Below are 20568 nucleotides of genomic sequence, written 5' to 3'. Positions count from 1 at the left end.
TGTGAACGTGAAATCCATGAAAACCCCACATGGAGGCCCAAAGGTTAACCAGATTTCCATCTCATGTCTCCAGGCCAGAAGCCCTGTTATCCAATCTTTGCTCTCATTGCAAGCCCCAGAAGTAACAGCAAACATAAAATAATGAAAAATAAGAACCTGTCAGCTCCAATTTTGGGGTTTGAATATGGTCTCTGGGGAATGATCAGATGTTAGGAGAGCAGCTTCTCTAAAGAGGAGAAGTAGGCTCATAGAAAAAATTGGCATAGAATACGTATTAGTTAACATATCCTAGCTATTGTGCTGTGCAAATCCTCAAATCCTGATGGCTTCATCCATAGAAGTTTACTTCTTACTCTGCAAAACGCAATCTGGAAAGGAGTTACTCAGATACCCAGGCTGATGGAGGCACTGCCATATGCAACACGCAGCTTCCAAGATTAGCTGGAGTGTAGACAACCGGCCAGCAGATGAGGCAGAGAGGGTGTGGAGAGCCAGGAAGGTGTGTTGGTTAGTTCTGGAAGCAGTACATATCACTCCTGCCTGCATTCCACTGGCCACAACTCCACCAGCCACCCCCATCATAAATGGGACTGGGAAATGTTACCCCTGCTGGAAAGCCCCTCCCAATACCACCTCCACACTGGACAGGGAACATGACTGTGGTAGAATCAACCAAATAGGAGTGCCCCCTGAGGGGCATTTGAGAAGGGGGTTCTAGTGGTGTGATCTCGGCTGCTCCTGAAATGGAAGAAGAGCGAGAGAAATCTGGAAAGGTCATCTTAATAAACATAAGCAAATGAATAGGCCAAGTGGCTACTCAAGAAACTCGGATGAGCTCAGCCTTAAAGAAAACATGTACGAAAAGAGGGAAGAGTAGCCATTGACCAAAACCAACATAAAAATAGAAGACTGATGGAGAGCTTAAGAGTCATTTTAAGAATGCTGGACCAAGATATCAGAAAAACATTAACACAGCAGCCTTTTTAAAGATTTGTTTGAGCAGAAGAACAAAGAAGTCTTAGGTCTGTCCCTAGGGATGGATGGTGGGGTGTTCCTGAGTTACAGAAGAGACATTCCTACCCGTTTTTATTTTGCTTCCAATTTTTTTGTCACAGAGAATCATTTTAAGAAAAGAAAGGGAGTTTTGAATAGAAGGCATTGGAATCTCCGAAGAATGAGGAGGGTACAAGAAGAAAACTTATTCCTCAAATTCAATAAAATATTCTAGCCCAAATGGATGACATTAGAGTTCTAAAGAATCTTTAGGAGAGATTAGTGTAGATGCAGGCATTTAAGAGCATAAGCCCTGGAGCTAGACTACCTGAGTTTGAGTCTTGACTCAGACACTTGCTAGCTGTGTGATCTTGAGAAAATTACCTAATCAATCTGTGCCTTAGTTTTTCCACCTAGTAAGCGGATAAAATATTACCTACTTCACAGGATTGTTTAGGGATTTAAATAGGATGCAGACACCTCTTCAGTGTTCAGTAACTGTTAGCTCTTGCCGCTGCTGCTACTGTGACGCGGCTGATCTTCTGGGAGTGATACGATCTATAAAACATCGTGGCGACCACAGGAAAGTCTAGAAAATAGAGGAACAAATACATTGCAATTTTCAAATGCAAGAAGTGAATTTTTCTCAGCGCTGTCAGTGCCAGGCAACACTTCCGACTCCATGATTAGTTGACATATTGTTATGGACCTACTAAATGTCAGGCTCTCCGCTGGGGCCTGGGCATCAAGCACTGAACCAAATAAACAGAAAGTCATGCCTTCTTCATGCAGTAGGTCTAATCAAGGAAGACATAATTTTTAAAAATAAGGAAATAGCCGGGCACGGTGGCTCAAGCCTGTAATCCCAGCACTTTGGGGGGCCGAGGCGGGTGGATCACGAGGTCGAGAGATCGAGACCATCCTGGTCAACATGGTGAAACCCCATCTCTACTAAAAATACAAAAAAAATCAGCTGGGCATGGTGGTGCATGCCTGTAGTCCCAGCTACTCAGGAGGCTGAGGCAGGAGAATTGCCCGAACCCAGGGGGCAGAGGTTGCGGTGAGCCGAGATCACGCCATTGCACTCCAGCCTGGGTAACAAGAGCGAAACTCCGTCTCAAAATAAATAAATAAATAAATAAAAACAAGGAAATATATATGTATTGCTAGCAGATAGCAAGGGAAGCCATGCAGGGCAGGAGAAGGCATAACGTTAGAATGACAGGGTGACCATTTTAAAGAGAGAAGTTGGGTAAAGTCTTTGTGACAAGAAGAGCTTTTAGCAAAATCCAAAGATGAGTGGCTCTCTGGAGAAGGAAGCGTGACTGCGGAGAGCCCAAGAGGGGCGTGTACCCAGTGTGTCGCCTGTGGATAGAAGATGGGGGTCAGAGAGACAGCAGGCGGCCAGATCAGGCAGGGATGTGAAGGCCCTTGTAAGGAGCATTGTGACCCAGAGAGAGACGGCAGCCATTGACCAGAGGAGTGCCACGCTCTGGTTTGCATTTTAACAGGTTCCCTGTGTGTTGCAAATAGATTGAAGGGAGGCTACAGCGGAAGGCAGCAGGCCTGTTGTAATAAACTGTGCAGTGATAATGACTGGGACCGGGCTGGTGGCTATGGGGATGCTGAGACATGGTCTCACAAGCAGTCAAACGCTGGATGGAAGCAACTGGATTTTGCTAATAGAATGAATGAGGATACGAGAAAAAGAGAGGAGTCAAGGCTAATTCCAAGGATTTTGGCCTGAGCAGCTGGAGTGATGGCATGGCCATTAACTGAAAAGGGATGGCTACAGGGGTGCAGACACAAATTTAAGGGACAGGAAGAAATGAGGAGCTTGTTTCTAGACATGTTGCAGTTGAGATTTAGATTTAATATCCACGAAGAGAAATCTGGCAGGTGGTTGGATTCATGCATCTGGAGATCAAGGAAGAGGCCAAGCTTGGAGGCGTACATCTACGAGAATACTAAAGTTAACAAAGGACTAAAGTAACTTACAAAGAGGAAGTCCGAGGACCAAGCTCGAGTGTATTCCAATGTTCAGACGTTGAGAAGAGAAGGAATGAGCATCTGGAAACTGGTGCTGACCAGGATTCAAGGCTGAGTCACCAAGAACAGGTTTTGCCAGATGAAGCACATTTTTTTATTTACAAATCGTCCCAAACGGCCGGGCACAGTGGCTCACGCCTGTAATCCCCACACTTTTGGAGGCCAAGGTTGGCGGATCACGAGGTCAAGAGTTTGAGACCAGCTTGACCAACATGGTGAAACCCCATCTCTATTAAAAATACAAAAATTAGCCTGGCATGGTGGTGTGTGCCCGTAATCCCAGCTACTCAGGAGGCTGAGGCAGGAGAATCACTTGAACCTGGGAGGTGGAGGTTACAATGAGCTGCGATCAGGCCACTGCACTCCAATCTGGGTGACAGAGCGAGACTCCATCTCAAAAAAATAGAGAAAAGAAAAAGAAAAACAAATCGTCCCGAACAATGCCATCATTTGTCCAGTATTTGTGGCGGAGCGGGGGCGGGGAAAAGATTCTTCAATTCTTCTGCTATGTCTGAACATGATGGCAATATGGTGTCTTATGAAGCAGCTTTATTGAATTTATAAATGGAATACTCCATCCTCTCCACGGCCTGGACAAAAAAATGGGATCAAATAAGAGCATCATGGGAATATTTCAATTTGCAGATGCTGCAAAGCTAGGCAAGATATACAGTGACAAAACACGCAGGATCCCAAATAATTCTGGTGGATTAGATGAATGGACAGAGCTAACAAAATGACACTGAACAAGAACGAATGGGAATTCCTGCACTTTGGTACCAATAACTGAATATCCAAATGTCAGATGAGAGAACCAGTGTTTGGCCACAGTAAATGAGAATGTGGCCCAGGAATTTATGTTGATAATAAGTTCCATACAAAGCAGAACTGTGATATGTTATCAAAATCTATAGCCTTCCCTACCACAATAACATAAGAGGGTTATCTATAATAATTAACTATCTTATGGCATTCTGTGCTAGTCAGTTCACACCTCGAATGTTTTATTCCATTCTGGCATCATGCTCAAAGAGGGAAATTGACATACTGGGGTGTACATGCAGGAGAAAAATCAGAACCCATGATAACCGCTGCAACGTGGTCTTCCTGCTTCCACCTCTCGTCTCTCCCACCAGTTCCCCACACTGCCCCCAGAGTTGTCTTCCTTGGACAAAAATAGAAAAAAGCATTAAAGACTTTAAACAAGTGAGAGGATCATATCACTTACTTGTTTAAAGTCTTCAATGCTTTTTTCTCCACTGCCTAAGGAATAAAACCCAAGACTCTTCATGTTCTGTCTTTTCCAGCCTCATTTCTCTCTAACCTCCTGTTGGGTTCTAGGCTCTGACCACCCTGTTCCCCAACTGACTACACTTGTTCTCACACCATGCTTTCATTTGTGGAGTTAGTGCCTTCCATGGGCTCTCAAAACATCTACTTTTTCCCTGTGTTGGTCCTGCCTTACCTCACTATGTATTCTGGCCTTTTTTCTTACTTACATCACAACTAGACTGCAAGCTAGCCGAAGCCAGGGACAATGCTTTCTTTTTTTTTTTTCGTTTGGACAGATCTTGCCACAAAACATGTACTCCGGAAAAACTGGTTGAGTTAATGAAGGAAGGAATGTAGGAAGAAAGAAAGAAATGAATCAGTCTAGTTTCTCTTCCTGTTGGCTCATCTGCTACAACCCATTTATCCTTCCTTCCAGGCACCCAGCTCAGACATCAGGCACTCTGAGAATCCTTCCTGCTGTAGCACACTGCACCTTTCCCTGAACTTCCCACGGTACTTGGCACGTGGCTCTACAGAGCACCTGGGGCACTGGACTCATTTCTCTAGCCAGTTGTTCTGTCTTATTCATCTTTGTATGCCCCAGACCATGGCTGGCCACCTACCTGGTGTCATATCTTATAAGGAATGCCTAAAGCCACTGAGAATCTGTAGCCCAGAGAAAGGGAAACATGATTCTTTTATTAGGAAGAGTAAAACAAAACAAAACTAAAAGACTGTCGTTCAGCCTGGTGGTGCAGTACGCTTGCAGCTGCGAGGGGTAACAATAGATGGCCTCAACAGGCTCTCTAACTCTTGAGATTTTGAGGTTCCCAGCTCTGGAATTTAATTGGCTGTGTTACTTCATTGATAGTCTTGTTTCCAGGCTAAATAGCCCCAGAGAAAGGTGGGGAGGGAGTGTGGCTCTTTGCTGCAGTGGATTGTGGCAGAGGACGAGGAAGATGCTCACACTCTGAGGCAGCAGAGAGGTCAAGGGAGAATTTTCTAATCTCTCCATGCCTTATGGAGGGAAGGTATCCCTGACCATGGCATCCCATAGGGAGTAAGAGAGGTATTCCTCACGCCCTGTCCCAGAAGGCTCTTGGCCCTGGCTCTCTCCAAAGCCAACCTGATTCAGGGAGCCACGGCTGCTGTACCACAAGACCTTTTCCTCCTTCCATTTGGGGTATAGAGATTCAGGTTTCTGCCAATGCCACAATGAATTCTGGTTCAGGGAAGGTCTGAATCCTTGCAAAGATCTAGCAGGAGGTGATCACTGCGGGCAGAAGAGGGTCAGAGCAAAGATTGAGTGTCTACAGGCTTCAGCTGCAAGGCCACTTCGCCCTGGGACATGGATAGAGAGGAGGCCAGAGAGAAGCCATCTGCAGAGCCACTCTGCTGGCATTCTGCAGGCGGGACAACAGCTTTCCAGGAAATCTGTGGTCAGCATAGCAAGACCCTGGCCTGGCCGCAGCTTTCAGGACATCAGTACCGGTTCAGAGGATGCTGTACCTTGTTTCTGAATACCTGACTTCCTGGAAAGTACATGCAGGAGGCGATTCTGTCTGCATAGAGCCTGCCTGGGTCTGCGCGGGTATCTACAGGTCAGAACTCTGAAAGTGGGGCAAGAACCAGGTTGGCCAACAGGAGGCATTTCTAGGATTGTTTTCTAAGAACAGCCATGATAAGAACCACATTCAAGTTTTCTGTTTCATTCCCTCTATCAAAGGGACAAAGTTTGTAAGTGCTGCTCTGACCTTCACAACCATTCAAGAGGACACCTGACACAGTTTTGATGTCACTCTGAAATGCTCCCCTCACTTAACTCTCCCTACCTGCTTTTCTAACACCCTATCCCTCCCATTGTACTTTCTCCTCTCACTACCAGAATTTCAAAAAGCAATTCGATTCACAATAAACCAGTAAAACCCTTAAGCTTTGTCTTTGAGTGACGTTGATCCCCTACTCGTCCATACAAATTGTGGCAGTAACTTGCTTCTAGCCTGTTGAGCTGAGCAGCAGAACGTGAATCACTTGGACAAAGACTGGCCCAACCCTCAATAGACACTGGGCTGGAGCTGGCCTGTGTGAAGGCAGAGATTTCCGCCCTCCTCTGTCACTTCAAGGGTGCAGCTATTCTAGGAATAAACCAAGATCTGACGGGCTGTGTTCTGAAAAGCATTTGATAACAGTGTTGTCATAGAAAGCACCTGCCTGGGGAGTTCCTTGGACCTTTAAAAACATCTGTTTATTTAGCACAGTGCCTGTCACACAGGATCCATCCAATAAACATTTGGTGGATATCTGTTGAATTGTTCTATGGACAAGAATTTAGTGAACACCCAGAATTAGTTCTAGGTATCCAGGGAGAAATAAAAAGGAATCGTGGCGATTCCAGTCTTTAATAATTCTACAACTCAACGGCAAAAAGACTTACACATTGGAGAGTAAGATCCCCTCATGCAGCAGTCTATGACCAGGGCACATCTGTGTACTGCAGTCCTGCCAGACTCGAGGGCTTAGAAAATCTCTGCTTTGCTTAGCTTTTCACACCGCCTAGGGTCCTACCCAAGGCGCCTATGGACCATCTGTGAGAACCCATGTGAGAACAACGAGTTTGCTTTGTGAAAGAAGACAGCTCCACATATCCCCCTCTAAATGTTAAAGTTCTCTTTGCTGTAATTTGGTTTAAAGCATTTCGTAAGTATTGAAGATGGCGTCACATAGAAGGATTACAGACGACACGTTAGTAACGCTTATAATGTAATGCTCATAAATTTGGCAATGAGCACGATGACAGTAATGGAATTGGAATCGCCGTGATGAGGGTTTTTGCTGCTTTGCTAATGAGGAATCGGTGAGGAATGAAGATTGCCAAGGGTCACACACACACACACACACACACGCACATGCACACACATACACACATATTTTCTTTATCTGCTCACCACTTGATACATACTTAGGTTGATTCCATGTCTTTGCACTTGTGAATTGTGCTATTATAGACATACATGTGCAGGTGTCTTTTTGATGTAATGACTTCTTTTCCTTTAGGTAGATACCCAGTAGCAGGATTGCTGGATTGAATGGCAGATCTACTTTTAGTGCTTTGAGAAATCTCTATATTGTTTCCTATAGAAGTTGTCATAATTTCCATTGCCCTCCATGGTATAGAAGCATTCCCTTTTCACCACATCCGTACTGACATTTACTGATTTTTTTGATATTTTAATAATGGTTATTCTGATTGGGGTAAGGTGGTATCTCATCATGGTTTTAATTTGCATTTCCCTGATTATTAGAATGTCAAGCATTTTTTAATGTTATTTGGCCATTTGTATATCTTCTTTTGAAAAATGTTTGTTCATGCCATTTGCCCACTTTGTAATGGGACTTGTTTTTGTTTTTGTTTTACCTTGCTGATTTGTTTGAGTTCCTTGTGGATTCTGGATATTAGTCCTTTGTCAGATGTAGGGTTTGCCAGTACTTTCTCCCATCCTGTAGGTTGTTTACTCTGTTGATGATTTATTTTGCTACGCAGAAGCTTTTTAGTTTAACTACGTTCCATTTATTTAGTTTTGGTTTTGTTTTGTTGCATTTGCTTTTACGGTCTTAGTCATAAATTCTTTGCATAGGCCAATGTCCAGAGAGGTTTTCCTAGATTTTCTTCAAGAATTTTTATGGTTTCAGGTCTTAAATTTAAGTCTCCTAATTCAGCTTAATTTTTATATGTGGTTAGAGATAGGGATCCAGTTTCCTTATTCTCTACATGGCAATACAATTTTCCTAGCACCATTTATTAAATAGTACATGTTTTTGTCTTCCTTGCTGGTCTTTGTCAAATGTCAACAAATCCGAAAACACATACCGGTTGTTGGTTGTAAGTATTTGACTTTATTTCTGTGTTCTCTATTCTATTCCATTGGTCTATATGTCTACTTTTATAGCATACCGTGTTGTTTTGGTTACTATATCCTTGTAATATTATTTGAAGTTGGGTAATGTGATGCCTCTAGATTGGTTCTTTTTATCTAGGATTGCTTTGGCCATTCCAGTTCTTTTTTGATTCCATATACATTTTAGGATTACTTTTTCTAATGCTGTGAAAAAATGATATTGGTAGTTTGATAGGAATTACATTAAATCTGTAGATTGCTTTGAGCAGTATGGTCATTTTCACAATACTGATTGTTTCAATTCATGAGCATGAGACGTTTTTCCATTTGTTTGTATCATTTATGATTTCTTTTCTTTCTTTCTTTTTTTTTTTTTTTTTTTTTTTTTTGAGACATAGTTTCATTCTGTCACCCGGGCTGGAGTGCAATGGCATGATCTCGGCTCACTGCAAGCTCTGCCTCCCAGGTTCAAGTGATTCTTGTGCCTCAGCCTCCCAAGTAGCTGGGATTACAGGCACCTGCCACCATGCCCGGGTAATTTTTATATTTTTAGTAGAGACGGGGTTTCACCATGTTGACCAGGCTGGTCTCCAGCTCCTCAGGTGATCCACCTGCCTCAGTCTCCCAAAGTGCTGGGATTGCAGGTGTGAGGAACCACATCCAGCCATTTATGATTTATTTCATCAGTGTTTGGTAGTTCTTCTTGTAGAGGTCTTTCACCTCCTTGGTTAAGTACATTCCTAAGTTTGTGTCTGTGTTTATGGTCTGTTTTTTGTTTTTCTTTTTGCAGCTATTGTAAGTGGGATTGAGTTCTTCATTTGATTCTTAACTTGGTCTTTAATGATGTATATCAGTGCCACTGATTTGCATACTTTGATTTTGTAACCTGAGACTTTACTGAATTCATCTCTCAAATCAATGAGTCTTTTGAAAGAGTCTTTAGGGTTTTCTAGGTATAAGACCGCATCATTGGCAGAGATTGTTTGACATCCTTTTTTCAGACACCCCTCCTCCCCACCACCCCGACCTTTTTGTCCCTTGCCTAATTGCTCTGGCTAGGACTTCCTACCTTGTCCGTGTTTTCCTGTGTACAGGTGGGGTCCTTGTGGAGACAGGTAGAAGCACAACAGCTTTCTTCTCTTGTTTTTCCACACTTTGTTTCCCTTCGCCAGACTTCTACAAACAAGAGAAATGGAAGAACTGGAGGTTATCTTAGCCTGTAAATTCTCTGGCCAAGTTGGAGTCTACCAATGTGCCCCATTGCCCTTCTGTTCATAGACTTCATGCGGTGAGGGACACAGCCACTCCAGTTTTCTGGTGTAACTCCCGCACCTGGCACAGCACAGGCATGCTGTAAGTCCCCGGTAACTATGTGAATTAATTATACATAATCTAGTCTTCAGAAATTCCCACTTCTCCCAAACCAGCAGAATGCCTCTTGCCTAATTCCACAGGTCTAAAAACATGGGGCACAGATGTCCTCTCCTGATTCCCTTCCCCTGTCTTCTACCTCCTTCCCAGTCCATAAGGAATTCTAGTCTAATCCCCCTTGCAGAGCAAATCTCTGCTAAAGGTAGAATTTCCTTTGAGGTCACAAGGAAAAATTTCAATATCAGCTGAAAATAAGCCCCCCATGCCCTTTGTGCTTTCAATTTTTGGCCTTTTAGACTTGTTGATCATTTTCAGACCCAAAAATCTATTATTTCATATGTTTTCAAGTTGGTAATTTTCAGACGAGTTGGCTGTGTGCTTCAGAGAGTCGGGGGAGCCCGGGCAGAGATCATTTTAAAGTGGTCTTTGGTACCTCCTTGATTTTTGGATGTCTTTGATTTCTCAGCTGATAGAATTGAAATCTTCTCCCCAAGTATCATTAGCCTTTACCCCAGCTCCAAACATGCCAGGTGGCTGTGGGAAGGAGCTGAGGCATGAGAGCAGGCACAGACATCCTGCTGCAGCATTCCTGCCCCTGGGATCCACACAGCCCACAGCCCGCTGTGCCTGTCACCCAACCCCACCCAACTACATTCTTCCTGCATCACAATACCTCCACTGCTGGCCTCTAGCTTCTCTGACGCACAAAGAATGTCAGGCTCTATAAACATTCACCCAGTGATTATAGGATTAACTGCAACCTGCAGTAAAGGGAAGCTTCAAACAAAGGTTTTGCTATGTTGTCTTGGAAGGGGAAATAAAATATACAGCAATCAACATATTATGCCTTAATGGGTACTTTAGGCTTTGGGTTCCAGCAATTCAGTTATCAGTGAGAATTTCCTCTTGCACAGAGGTAATCAAGTTCAGGCTCCTAGGCTCATTCTCTCTCCTTCTCTCCACAGGCTCCACCTTTAATTGCAGTTGCCATGACAGTGAGATTGTTACAAGAAAGTGAGAAAGATTGTGCATGTACTAGGAAAGTGTTTACGAAAAATCACATTTTTCTTTTTTCTCTGCTAGAAAGAAAAAAGGAATGGTAAAAGAGAAGCAATTTTGTGTTCTTGAGCATCTATTTTGTGCCAGGCACAAAGCTAGGTGTTTAACGTATATATGGCGTTAAATGTGTGTGTGTAAAACCTTTTTTTATTGTGAACTATATTACTCACCTACCAAAGAGTGCACAAAACAAAAATGTCAAGCTCCATGATTTATCACAAAGCAAACACACGGGTAAAATCAAGAACTAGACATTACCAGAATCCTAGAAGTGGCCCTTATGATGCCTTTCAATTATGACCTCCTCCTTTCCCTTCAAAGGAAAAACTACTCTGACTTTTGTGGAAATCATTTGTTCGCTTTTCTTTGTAGTTTTACCACCTGTGTGTTAATCCTAAACACTATAGTTTAACCATTATAATTTGTCTTATTGTTATTGTCATTGTTGATACAGAATCTCACTCTGTCACCCAGAGTAGAGTGCAGTGTTGCAATCTCAGCTCACTGCAACCTCCACCTCTCAGGCTCAAGTGATTCTCTTGCCTCAGCCACCCAAGTAGCTGAGATTACAGGTGTGTGCCACTATGCCCGGCTAATTTTTGTATTTTTATTAGAGATGGGGTTTTTCCATGTTGTTCAGGCTGGTCTTGAACTCCTGACCTCAAATGATCCTCCCCCCTTAGCTTCTCAAAGTGCTGGGATTACAGAGGTTGCAGTGAGCTACCACGCCCGGACTAAGGAGGTTTTTGTTTGTTTGTTTGTTTGTTTGTTTTTGAGACGGAGTTTCGCTCTTGTTACCCAGGCTGGAGTGCAATGGCAGGATCTCGGCTCACCGCAACCTCTGCCTCCTGGGTTCAGGCAATTCTCCTGCCTCAGCCTCCTGTAATGAGTTTTAATATCCAGTAGAGCAAGTCCTGCCAGTTTGTTTTTATTCAAGAATGTCTTGGTTATGTTTATCCCTTTGCATGTCCATAAAACTTTAGAATCAGCATGTCAATTTCCACAAAAGTAAAAAAGACTATTGTTATTTTCTTTCTTTTTTTGGTTGTGGCAAGGAGATTGCATTGAATCTGTAGATCAATTTGGGGGAAAATGATGTTTTCACATTTTTTATTCTAATTTCCATCATGATTTCTTTGAATTTTCAAGCATATGAGGATTTTTTTAGTTATCTCTTTGACACCTTTTCCCCAGAGAAATACTTGAAATTACTTTATATTTTGCCATTTATTGAGACTTATTTAGGACCTACCATATGGCAAATTTCTGTGAAATTCCGTTGTGTGTTTGGAAAAAACAATTATAGCCTGCAATTATAGTGTAAATATCTTGTAGGTGTCCTTTAGGTCAAGTGCATTTCATTGTGCTGTTCAAATCTATATGATTAATAATTTTTATCTGCTAGTTTTATCATTTGCTGTGAGAAGTATGTTAAAGGTCTGCCACTTGCAATAGTGAATTTGTTTTTCTGTTTTCTTTTGTATATTTCGAGGCTATATTAGCAGTACGTAGAAAATTAGAATTATATTTTCCTGTTGAATTCAACTTTATCATAATGAAGTGGGTCTTTCTTATCCCTAACAGTGCCTTTTTATTGTACATATTTAAGGTTTATACCCTGCTGTTTTGATATACATATCGATAGTGAAATGATTACTTATAATTAAGCAAATTAATCTATCTATCACCTTCTATAGTTGTGTGTGTGTTGGGGTGGGGGGGCTAAAATCTACTCTTAGCAAATTTGTAATATATAATATCATTACCTATAGTCCTCATGCTGTACATTATATTTCTAGACTTCTTCATCCGACATAACTGCAGGCTTGTACCCTTTGACCTACTTCCCATTCCCCCTCCCCCCATTCCACCACCGCTCTACTCTGTTTTTGTGCACTCAGCTTTTTTTTAGATTCCACATGTAGGTGAGCAGTATTTTTCTTTCTGTGTCTGTGTTACTTAGCATAATGTCCTCCATGTTCATCCATATTGTTACAAATGGAAGAATCTCCTTTTTAAAGGCTGAGTAACATTCCTCTGTGTAGGTATATACAAACACACACATACGTATATGTGTGTACATACACATAGGTATATGTAGACACACACATATGTATGTTTATATACAGATGAATTTTGATTATTTCACTTTTCTCATTTATTAACTGGGAAGTGACCGTTTTTTACTACTTTTACTAATTACTAGTTTTTACTAATTCTTTTAGAGGTTAATTTCATTGATTTCTTCTCCCAATCATTGTTATTGTGAATTTTGATTCTCTGTGCATTTTAAACTCCCCATACTTTGTATTACTGTGTTATATGATTGATATTTATTTAGATTCAGCCACATATTTATTCTTGACTTGCTTTTCATTCTTCCCTTGATCTCCAACTTGCCATCTGAAATCCTTTTTTTTTTTTTTTGGTATGAATAATTTTTAATATTTTCTTCAGTTACAAGTCTGCTGGTGAAAATTCTCTTGGTTTTTGTTTTAATGCAGTTTTTATTACGAATTCTTGGCTGGAAGCAGTGGCTCATGCCTGTGATCCTACACTTTGGGAGGCTGAGGCAGGAGGATTACTCGAGTCCAGCAGTTTGAGACCAGCCTGAGCAATATAGAGTGACCCCATCCAATCAAAAAACACAAAAGTTACCCAGGTGTGGTGGTATGCACCTTTAGTATTAGACACTTGAAATGCTGATGTGGGAGGATCCCTTGAGCCCAGGAGGCAAAGGTTGCAGTGAGCGGAGATCATGTCACTGCATTCCAGCCTGGGAAAAAGAGAGACACCCTGCCTCAAAACAAAATGAAACAAAATAACTTCAAAAAAAAACTTCATTCTTGATAGATTTTTACATTTTGATCATAACATTTTAGATGAGCAGCTTTTTTATTTCAGCCTTTTAAAGATGTAATTTCACTGCTCCCATTGCTGAGAAGTCAGCTCTAAGTCTTACTATTGCTCTCTTGAAAGTAATTCGTCTCTTTTTCTCTAGTTGTCTTTCATGGACTTTGAAAATTTCTCAGCCACTGCCTCTTCAGATTTGCTTCCATTATTTCTTTCATTGGCCTGCTGATACTCTAACTGCAAGTGTATTAGATCTTCTCACTGTATCTTCTATACTTCTTACCATCTCTTGTAGACTTTCCATCATTTTCCTCTTTATGCTTTATTCTGTGATTGTCTTCTGATCTACCTTCCACTTCACAAATTTTCTCTTCGGTTGGGTCTTAACATTTACCAAACTTATTTATTGAGTTCTTAATTTTGATCACTATATATTTTTAATTCTAGAACTTCTTTTTGTCTCTTTTATGTAGTTTCTAGTTTGCTGTCTAAATCCTCAATCATTTATTTTCTTGAAAAATGTAATAGCACATGTTATGTATCTTCTGTTCACCTCTATGGCTATATCTTTACCCTCTCCACTCTGCTGTCTCTCCAGGAAACTGATCTGCATGGACTGTATCAATGAATTTTCTTGTCTTCTAGCTTCTAGCTGTGTTTGGCCAAAGGAAAGTACCAGAAGGACCAGAGGGAAGGAGGAAAGTGAGATTCAGTACTGATCTACCTGATCTCTTCCTGTGGGGTCACTATGGACTGGCCACATTCCCTGACCATAGACTGTCTGTCTTTAGATTCTGATAGCCCCTCCCTCCCTGTAACTCTTCAAGCCTACAGGTGGTAAAGCCTTCTCCTTGTTAATAGTCCCATCAATTAATACATTTCTTTGTTAAAGAATAATATTATCCCTCATATCATAGTTTGATGGTTTCATCTGTGCCTGGTTGGAAACCTGACTGACAAAACATGTTTATATCATAAGATGTTTTTGGCTTTTCAGCCAGAACTGTCATCTTCCGGTCATTCGCCAAAATGACGAACATAAGGAAAGAGAAAAGGCACTCAATATATGTTCTCTAGGCCTTTTAGAACACATGGAGTTGTTCCTTTGGCCACGTATATGTGAATCTATAAGAAAGGTGATATTGTAGACATCTAGGGAATGGGTACTGTTCAAAAAGGAATGCCCCACAAATGTTATCATGGCAAAACTGGAAGGGTCTACAGTGTGACCCGGCACGCTGTTGGCATTGTTGTAAACAAGTTAAGGGCAAGATTCTTGCCAAGAGAATTAATGTGCGTGTTGAGCACATCAAGCACTCTAAGAGCTGAGATAGCTTCCTGAAACGTGTGAAGGAAAATGATCAGAAAAAGAAAGAAGCCAAAGAGAAAGGTACCTGGGTTCAACTGAAGCGCCAGCCTGCTCCAGCCAGAGAAGCACACTTTGTGAGAACCAAGGGGAAGGAGCCTGAGCTGCTGGAACCTCTTTCCTGTGAATTCATGGCATGATAGGTGTTAACAAAATAAAAGACCTCCGGACTGTTTAAAAAAAAATGATTATTTAAATAGTTAGACTCTATGTGGATCTGTAAGACTTCATGTGGGTCTGTTTCTACTGTCATTGTTTCTTCTGTTTTGTTAGTAATAGTTTCTGTTTCATGTGGCTATTTTTTTTAATGTGTTTATTTTTTTTGAGACCGGATTATGAGAATGGCTAATTTTTATATTTTTGGTAGAGATGGGGTTTTCCCATGTTGCCCAGGCTGGTCCCAAACTGCTAACTTCAAGTGATTCCCCCACCTTGGCCTCTCAAAGTGCTGAGATTGTAGGCATGAGCCAACTGTGCCTGCCTTCATGTGGCTATATTTAAATTACGTGCTATATTTAAATACAATTAATAATTGTATGTGCAAAATGGCTTATAGAAACGTATTCTTCATTGAGAAAGGACTTACATTTGCTTTTGCCAGGCAGTTGGAATTACTGTAAACTGAAGTGTCTAGGAAGCCTTATGCAGTTCAAGTTCACTCTTCTTCAGTACCTCAACTTGAAATGGGGATATTTACCAGCAACGCTCCTCACCTCGGCAGGTCCTAGACCACAATCTATTCCCTTAATTTAGCCTCTTACCCTTTCTCCAACTCATCATGAATTGCCAAATGCTCCCAGGACAGAGCAGCCTTATCTTCCCATTTACTTTTTTGAACCTCCAAATTGGTTCAGTAATTCTTCTCTCTCATTAGGCCTCATTTAAAAAAAAAAAAAAGTTTCTGGTTATCTTCAATAGGAAAATTGCTCTGAATTAATTTGCCTTCTTCAAACTTGGCTAGGCCAACTAATTTATCTAGGGTAATGCATTTAGGATAGCTCAGATAAGCCTAGCTACCCATAAGTCCTGTTGTCTTTTAACACTAAATCATCTTCTGCCTCAACTGAAAAAACAGATCGTTCGATATTGAACCAGAATTTTGCACTGCTAGTTATAGAAGTCAAAATAATTAGTATGCAAATGTGAGTCTCTTAAGGATGTTCTCCATATCTCATTCACTTTTAAATCCTTAGCACTTAGCATACTATGTGTTCAGACAATATTTGTTAAGTAAAAGGAAGAATAAGTCAAAGGATGAAATACATAAAATTCAAATAAAGATAGTCTCTATATGGATTGTATTTCTCAACCTAAAATAATCCTCATCTGGTATATCAGAGTGTCTTCCTTGTTCTATTTTCCAAGATAAAGTTTTTTAATTGTATAAATGTAACACATCTATAAATTCAGGGCTTCCATTCTCAATTCTGCCATGCCAAATATTACAAGTGATTCTCAAGTTCAAGACTAGTCTAGTTTCTTTCTGGGTTTCCCTAGGACTGGGGAGGACTAGCGGACGGTGGACCAGTACCACATAGTTGAAGGATCTACTCCTGTCAATCCAGCTTCGACATGCCTCAAACTAGACTCAGCAGCATCTCTTCTTCCCTTACTAATTTATTCTCCTCTGCGTTGACTACTTTATTGTCATTGCATCATCCTCCCAGTTGCTGGTACCAGAATCCTAGAAGTCATCTCTTATTGCATCCTATCCAAATCACCAAGCTTGGTGAGTTGGTGTCCACATATTTCTCACATTTGTCACCACCCTGGACATCTCTACTGTGACTGCTCTAATGTGAGTTCTCATCACCATTCACCTAGAGGTCAGCATAGACCTCGTAACTGGTCTCACCTTTATCCTTTCTGAACCATCCCCACAAAGAGATCAAACACTGACAGGACATTGCCTAAAACCCTTTGGTGCTTTCCTATTGTCCACAGACAGTCTAAGCATCTTGCCACAGTTGGTAAACTCTCCATAATCTGGCCCTTACCTATCTCTCAAGCCTCCTTTCCCACTGTTCTCCTTTGTGAGGCTCATGGTCTAAAACATATTACACTTCCAAGCATTCCTACTGTTCCTTCTGCATGAATTTCTCTTCCCTTACTTCTCCACCTATTTAAAACTTTACTTATTCTTCAAGAATCACCTTCTGCCTCTTCAGTATAGTCCAAGCGACCCTTCCATGTGCTCCTATGGCAAAGCTCCATCAAAACACATAATTAGCCTGTAACCCCAGCACTTTGGGAGGCTGAGGCAGACAGATCACTTGAGGTCAGGAGTTCAAGACAGCCTGGTCAACATGGTAAAACCCCATTTCTACGAAAAATACAAAAATTAGCCAGGCGTGGTAGTGCATGCCTGTAATCCCAGCTACTTGGGAGGCCGAAGCAAGAGAACAGCTTGAACCTAGGAGGTGGAGGTTGCAGTGAGCTGAGATTGTGCCACTGCACTCCAGGCTAGGCAAGAGAGTGAGGTTCCATCTCAAACAATAAACAAAACAAAACAAAACAAAACAAAAACCACATAATCAGTTTTTTATGACTGTTATCCTCACTTATCTGTAAGAAACTTGAAGCACTCCAGCTTAATGATGCCATTTAATAGCCCCTTAGTAAGAGTTTGAAAAACAAAATTGAATAATAATCATTAAGGTTAATCAAAACTAGAATTTATATTGTCCAGGTGTCTTAGTCATTTCAATGAGTGGGGTTTATTTTATTGCTCCTTCAATGCATTTTTCTCTTAATTTTAAATAATATCTATAACCATATTATAAAGATCCATATTTTCCAGCTCATAAATGGGTGATTATCGTATTATTTTCAAAGTTGACTTTTTTTTTTTTTTAACACAGCTAGATGGGCATGTTGATATTGAGCTCTCGTTTTTTTCTTTTTAGGGCCCTCACATACTTTGACATTTTTTCATCTTCTCCATCAAAAGAGACTCTGCTCTGTAGCATGGTGCTCCATTTGTTAATATGTTATCGTTATTAATATGTTACCTTCTTTCCTAGTGGGATTGGAACCTACATTGTTTTCTGGGTGTATTCATTCCTCATGCTAGCCAGTTTCTTATATTTGTGTCATGGAACCATGTCCCTGGTTTCTCAGAGTAAAACTCTTCTCTCAGCAGAAATGGTAAGTTCCCTAGTTGGTGATTTCAGTTGCTGGAGCAGCACCTAGTGAGAGTCTCTTCCCCCTGCCATTGATCCTGAGGATCACTATCAACTTTCTCGCCTTTGATCTAAAAATCCCAGCTTCCCTGAGCTTCATAACAGTAATGGCGATGCCTATTGCCAGTGATGTGAAGAAGCAACCCAGGGAAGAAGGGAGTGAAAGCTTTTTACAAATGCCTTGGTCTCCATTTGGTTTCACTGCTTATTCTCTTACAACTTATAACCCGCAAAAGTCAGAAGAAAAGTTCATTACTTCAGTGTCTGACAGTTCAGAAACTAGTAACCCAGTACACTTGTGTCCCCTCCATGGATTTCATTCTTGTGGTAAGTTGAATTTTCGAATAATGTCCAGAGCTATATTTCCAGTCTCACATGTTGTGCTGGAACCTTGCTACCCCATCTTCCCTCACACCTGGGTGGGCCTCGTGACTGCCTCGATGAGGATCATTTCATGATACTGAGTAACGTCTAATGATAGGTTATAAAAAGCAACCTGGCCAGGCACAGTGGCTTATGCCTGTAATCCCAGCAAATTGGGAGGCCAAGGCGGGCGAATCACTTGAGCCAGGAGTTGGAGACCAGCCTGGGCAACAGGGTGAAACCCTGTCTCGACTAAACATACAAAAATTAGCCAGGCATGGTGGGCACATGCCTGTAGTCTCAGTCACTTGGGAGGCTTGCTTGAGCCCGAAAGGCAGAGGTTGCAGTGAGCCAAGATTGCACCACCGTACTGCAGCCTTGATAATACAGTGAAACTGTGTATATATTAACAACAACAACAGAAAAAGGCAACCCACAGCTTGGGAACACTGAGCTTCTCTGTATGATGTCCAACTACCCTGAAGCTGCATGTTAGAAAGGCCATGTAGAGACATCATGCAGAGGGAGGGAGAGGCCCAATGAGCCCCAGCTTTTTAGCTCTCATTTTTACATCTTCCCAAAGAACTGACAGTCAAAGGCTGGGAGCTGGAACCTTCTGAAGGCTCATTCACTTGAATGTGTGGCATTCATGAAGCTTCAGGACAGCTCCAGCTGATGCCAGGTGGGCAAAGATGAGCTATGTTCTCCAGACCCTGCCAAAACTGCAGATCTGTGAGTGAAACAAATGCTGTTTTAAGCCACTACACTTTTGGAGGGGTTCGTTATGCAGGAATATGCAGTGAGAACACCCCTAATGACCTGGGCTCAGACCAGAAGAGTTATTTAGTCCCTCTTCTGTGAATAAGTAGAAATTTAAGTTCCTGATGTACTCTTGGATGGCAGACAAAAATGACAAGTTAGAGGGTTTTAAACTCTTTGTTTCCAGGCTACTGGGTGAATATAATACAAGAGATTCAGGGCGCCTGGGAGGCTAGAGAAAGAAACAGTAATTAAAGTGGTCCAGAAGGAAGAGAAGCATATGACGGGCTATGCCTGGGACCTCCAGACCAGAGGGCAAGGGATGACCATTCCTTTCTTACACATATGTATCCCAGTCCTAATTTTCCAAAAATGGTGTTTACCACCCCCACAGAAGAATGAGAAAGCCCTGCTTTTAGGCGTGCAAGATTCTTTCTACAGAAAAATAACGTCCCCTTTCCTTTCTCTCCTCTCCTTGCTACTTACTACATTTCCAGGGCACAGGCCTCCTGATCAGAAGACAGGTGAGCGACTGTCCATGGTGCTGCCCTCGGCTTACTGCTCCAGACCATGTTTTCCTTCACAGGAACCCACATCCCCAGAGACAAATGCATCCTAGATCCCTACATGACCTAGAATGTGTCACTAGGTCTTATACATTTGTTTCAGGTGGGATATAAAGAACGTCTAACAGGGAAAATTACCCTTTGTTATTTACTTCAGTACCTTAGGGGCGTGTGTGTGTGTGTGTGTGTGTGTGTGTGTGTGTGTGTGTTATTCTCAACAGAACAAGGACTGAACAAGTCTTCCTAGATGTTTTTGAGGTGTTTTTCCCATTGACAATGTGACAGGTTACTTACATTGTACTGTCAAATACGCTAATCAGATTTTTCTTCTGTGTGTTTCACTGATCATCTTTGTTTGCTGTTCCTGGGTGTAGGTGTGGGCATTTGATGTGTTACTGTCCTGGAAACGGGGGGCTGAGAACCCTTGGGTCAGGGAGCAGGGCCAGAATCTTGGACATGTGGTTGGAGGATTGGTTGGTCTCTCTTCCTCCACGTTCCTCCTCTGTCTCTTTCTTTCACCCCCTGCCCTCTCCCTACAGGCCTCTTCTATAACTGTGCCAAATCATAAGTGGAGGTAGAAAGGGGATGGTGGTGGCAGGATCCTGGGGGTCAGGAGGACAGGACTATGCTTCGCAGTTACCCAGGTGGCAGCCGTGGTGAGGGCTGACAGAGAGGCTGCATCTGAAGCCAGACCCGTGTACCAATCCAGCCTCTGGTGTTTGATTGCTATGTGAGTGAAGAAATCACTGAGTCGCATTTTTTCTCCTCTGTAGACAGATAACTCAGCCTGCAGAGCGTTATGATGAGGATTAAGTGAGGTGCTATATTAGAATCTTGTA

At 41.9% G+C, this 20568-nt stretch overlaps 1 protein-coding gene across 4 annotated transcripts in view; it reads right to left on the bottom strand.

Moving 5' to 3' along the window:
- The window catches only part of ZNF648 (zinc finger protein 648), a 138061-nt gene that overhangs the window by 34429 nt on the left and 83064 nt on the right, over positions 1 to 20568 (bottom strand). For 3 of the 4 annotated variants that reach the window (XM_074390060.1, XM_074390061.1, XM_074390063.1), the window contains one exon: positions 9280 to 9386. The gene's annotated coding sequence lies outside the window, so the exon portion shown is untranslated. Of the gene's footprint in view, positions 1 to 9279; positions 9387 to 14887; positions 14981 to 20568 lie in introns of all 4 variants that reach the window. The other variant, XM_074390062.1, reaches the window with a different exon arrangement.

This window comes from Saimiri boliviensis, chromosome 19 (genome assembly GCF_048565385.1).
Source record: "Saimiri boliviensis isolate mSaiBol1 chromosome 19, mSaiBol1.pri, whole genome shotgun sequence".
NCBI classification, from domain to species: domain Eukaryota; kingdom Metazoa; phylum Chordata; class Mammalia; order Primates; family Cebidae; genus Saimiri; species Saimiri boliviensis.
Note: the sequence above shows the minus strand (reverse complement) of the source record. Positions and strands in the feature narration are given on the sequence as shown.